Source organism: Capricornis sumatraensis, chromosome 7, assembly GCF_032405125.1.
Source record: "Capricornis sumatraensis isolate serow.1 chromosome 7, serow.2, whole genome shotgun sequence".
Taxonomy (NCBI): Eukaryota; Metazoa; Chordata; class Mammalia; order Artiodactyla; family Bovidae; genus Capricornis; species Capricornis sumatraensis.
In genome coordinates this window covers 44386726-44391407 of record NC_091075.1, presented here as the reverse complement: position 1 = coordinate 44391407, position 4682 = coordinate 44386726, and the positions used below count along the sequence as shown (strand labels likewise).

General features: G+C 36.2%; 1 non-coding gene across 1 annotated transcript; it reads left to right on the top strand.

The window, feature by feature from the left end:
- Nucleotides 1-2733: 2733 nt before the first annotated feature.
- On the top strand, nucleotides 2734-2840 carry LOC138082483 (U6 spliceosomal RNA). The gene has a single exon (XR_011145112.1). It is a non-coding gene; the product is annotated as a U6 spliceosomal RNA (small nuclear RNA).
- Nucleotides 2841-4682: the final 1842 nt, after the last annotated feature.

Here is a 4682-nt window from a genome sequence, read left to right as displayed (position 1 = left end):
GTAGTCATTTATTTATTGATGTATAGTTTATTTACAATGTTGTGTCAGTTTCAGGTATAGAGCAGAATGTTTCAGCTATATATATATACACACATACATATACACACACACACACATATATATTCTTTTCCAGATGCTTTTCCCTTATAGGTTGTTACAAAATACTGACTAGAATTCCCCTTCCTATACTGTAGGTTCTTGGTTATGTTATATATAGTAGTGTATATATAGTACTAGCCATCTATTGCTGTGCTGATATCAAACTGCCTCAATTACTATAACTTAGTAATGTTGCTTTGAATGATTGCCAAACTGAGAGCAGAGAAATGCATTCATACTCCCATACCCCCTCCTCCTTGGCTAGTTTGGAGTAAGCAATAAAATTTTATTGTGTTCAAATGAGATTTTTTAAAAAGTTTCTCACTGCAGAATACATTAGCCTGTTTGTTAATACAATGAATGAACATGTCTCCATTGGATTATTCTTATTGGATTGACCATGTAGTCATTAATATTGTTCTCCTAGAAAATACCCTTTCTCTTGGCCTCTGAACATCCTGTAGCCCATTTCTCTGTTCAATGAAGCTCTGTGAGTCTTCTTCACTCAGTCTCTATTTCCTTTCTCTTCCATTAACTCCAGACCTAGTGGGCATTTCTCTGTCTTATTTAATTCTAATTCCTAGCAGCATTTGTAATGGTTGATCATACTCTTTTCTTTGTTTTTTCTTCTTGCTGTATTGACCAGTTCTTTATTCTCTTCCCTGCTGGCTTCATCCCTTCATCAGATATTAAGATACAGATGTGACCCAGAACTTCTACCCTTGGCTATCATATTCATGTGATCTCATCCATGTCTGTGCCTGTAAAGCATGCCATATTTGTGCTAGTAGAATCCAAACCTATAGATTTAGTCTAAAACTCTAACCTGAGCACAAGATTCATATATTCAACTGTTTATTTAATATCTCTATGTGGAGGCCTAAGTGGTATCTCAAACTTAACATGAACAAGACAAAACTATTAATAGCCCTTTCCATCTGTTTTCCATCTCTGTAAATGGTATTGCTATTCTCAGTGCTTGAACCTAGGATTTTTGTTTGACTTTACTATAATTTACCTTTTCCTTATATCCCTTGGTCAGTTAACAATTTATCCTCACCATCATCCCTAACTAAACTATAATTCAAGCCACCGTCATCCTTTTATTTGAAAATGCTTCATAACTGGTCTTATTGCTTTCTTCACAATTTCCTTAGAGCAGCCACTAGGATCTTTTGGAAAGAGACAACATATAGTATCACCCTTTTGCTAAAGGTCTTTAGGATTCTCTGATTGTAACTAGAATAAAATCCAGATTCTTTACTTCACCTCACAGTGTCCTGCATATACTATCCCTTCCCTGACTTTCCACCCTCATCTTCCCCTGTTACCCCCCCAACATACTAAAGTTTAGTCTGACTATTCTTATTGTTGCCCAATCATGTCAAGTTTATTACTACCTCAGGGCCTTTGCACTTACTTTTTCTTCTTCATGGAATGATGTTTTTTTGGATCTTTTCATGGCTTCATCCTTCTCATTATTCTGATCTTTACTCAAATGTCCTTGTCCTAGAGAAGCAAATAGACAATCCTTGAGTCATTTTCTATGCTTTTAACCAGTTCTATTTTCTTTATAACATGAATCTGGATATGAAATTATTATTTTTTTTCTTTATGTGTGACTAATTCACTATCAGGAGGTTTGGATATATTTTATTTTATTTTTTAATTTTTATTTTTACTTTATTTAACTTTACAATACTGTATTGGTTTTGCCATACATTGACATGAATCCACCACGGGTGTACATGCATTCCCAAACATGAAACCCCCTCCCACCTCCCTCCCCACAACATCTCTCTGGGTCATCACTGTGCACCAGCCCCAAAAAGTGATACATTTCCAGTATTTTAAACGATTATATTAATATTTATAAACAAGTAAAATAAACTGGATGTTTAGCTTTTCTGCTAGGAAATGTCAAGCAGGAGCTAAATATAATGAATGTAGCAGGAATTGAAAAGAGGTGCTGGCTTTTGTGTAGAGAAACTTATTAAAACCACTGGTTCAAATCATTACTTAATTATAGCATGCCAGAGTTAGAATGCCCCCTGATTATGGCTCCATTTCAGTTTACCACCAAAATTCTGGTACAATTAGCATTTTGAAATGCCATTGCAGCATTGCCTGCTGGAGTATCTTATTCTTGGTGAAAAAAAATTTCTTTTTTCCTTTCTGGTTGCTTGAGCACCACTTTCATTAAATTGCAATCAAGTCTTTGCCCTACACTGCATCTATTTTCAGAACCAGTCCCACCCTTTAAACACCCATCCTCTGCCTGGTAGAGCACACTTTCTCACTCTTTAAAGAGACTTATGCAGCCTGTCTGTGATGGAGCTGTTAGGTCTGACTGAAGTGCCCACTCTCCTCTGTGGACCTCCCCATTGACAGCTCTTCCTTTTATTCCTGTTCCTGCTTTTGTCCCACACGCCAAGTCCTGATGAACATGTGGCTCAGTTTTCTCAGCTGCAGCCCTCTTTTGCCAGCCAGGTACTTCAATGGTATAGCACTAGTCTAGTCACCAAGCTCCTCTTTGTTACAACCCTGGCACCTCTTATTCTTAGATGCCAGTTCTCGAGCAGTTCCTACTGAACACATCATGGAGGGTTAGACTCAGAAATGGTCTGATTTTCAGTGCTCGCTTCGGCAGCACATATACTAAAATTGGAATGATACAGAGAAGATTAGCATGGCCCCTGCGCAAGGATGACATGCAAATTCGTGAAGCGTTCCATATTTTTTAGGGCAGAAATAAATGCAAAAGAAACAAAAGAGACCATAGCAAAAATCAACAAAGCCAAAAGCTGGTTCTTTGAAAGGATAAATAAAATTGACAAACCATTAGCCAGACTCATCAACAAACAAAGGGAGAAAAATCAAATCAATAAAATTAGAAATGAAAATGGAGAGATCACAACAGACAACACAGAAATACAAAGGATCATAAGAGACTACTATCAGCAATTATATGCCAATAAAATGGATGACGTGGAAGAAATGGACAAATTCTTAGAAAAGTACAATATTCCAAAACTGAACCAGGAAGAAATAAAAAATCTTAACAGACCCATCACAAGCATGGAAACTGAAACTGTAATCAGAAATCTTCCAGCAAACAAAAGCCCAGGTCCAGACGGCTTCACAGCTAAATTCTACCAAAAATTTCAAGAAGAGCTAACACCTATTCTACTCAAACTCTTCCAGAAAATTGCAGAGGAAGGTAAACTTCCAAACTCATTCTATGAGGCCACCATCACCCTAATACCAAAACCTGACAAAGATACTACAGAAAAGGAAAACTACAGGCCAATATCACTGATGAACATAGATGCAAAAATCCTCAATAAAATTCTAGCAATCAGAATCCAACAACACATTAAAAAGATCATGCACCATGACCAAGTGGGCTTTATCCCAGGGATGCAAGGATTCTTCAATATCCACAAATCAATCAATGTAATACACCACATTAACAAATTGAAAAATAAAAACCATATGATTATCTCAATAGATGCAGAGAAGGCCTTTGACAAAATTCAACATCCATTTATGATAAAAACTCTCCAGAGTGCAGGAATAGAAGGAACATACCTCAACATAATAAAAGCTATATATGGCAAACCCACAGCAAACATTATCCTCAATGGTGAAAAATTGAAAGCATTTCCCCTAAAGTCAGGAACAAGACAAGGGTGCCCACTTTCACCACTACTATTCAACATAGTTCTGGAAGTTTTGGCCACAGCAATCAGAGCAGAAAAAGAAATAAAAGGAATCCAAATTGGAAAAGAAGAAGTAAAACTCTCATTGTTTGCAGATGACATGATCCTCTACATAGAAAATCCTAAAGACTCCACCAGAAAATTACTAGAGCTAATCAATCAATATAGTAAATTTGCAGGATATAAAATCAACACACAGAAATCCCTTGATTTCCTATACACTAATAATGAGAAAGTAGAAAAAGAAATTAAGGAAACAATTCCATTCACCATTGCAACGAAAAGAATAAAATACTTAGGACTATATCTACCTAAAGAAACTAAAGACCTATATATAGAAAACTATAAAACACTGGTGAAAGAAATCAAAGAGGACACTAATAGATGGAGAAATATACCATGTTCGTAGATTGGAAGAATCAATATAGTGAACATGAGTATACTACCCAAAGCAATTTACAAATTCAATGCAATCCCTATCAAGCTACCAGCGATATTTTTCACAGAACTAGAACAAATAATTTCAAGATTTGTATGGAAATACAAAAAACCTCGAATTGCCAAAGCAATTTTGAGAAAGAAGAATGGAACTGGAGGAATCAACTTGCCTGACTTCAGGCTCTACTACAAAGCCACAGTCATCAAGACAGTATGGTACTGGCACAAAGACAGAAATATAGATCAATGGAACAAAATAGAAAGCCCAGAGATAAATCCACACACATATGGACAGCTTATCTTTGACAAAGGAGGCAAGAATATACAATGGAGTAAAGACAATCTCTTTAACAAGTGGTACTGGGAAAACTGGTCAACCACTTGTAAAAGAATGAAACTAGATCACTTTCTAACACCACACAC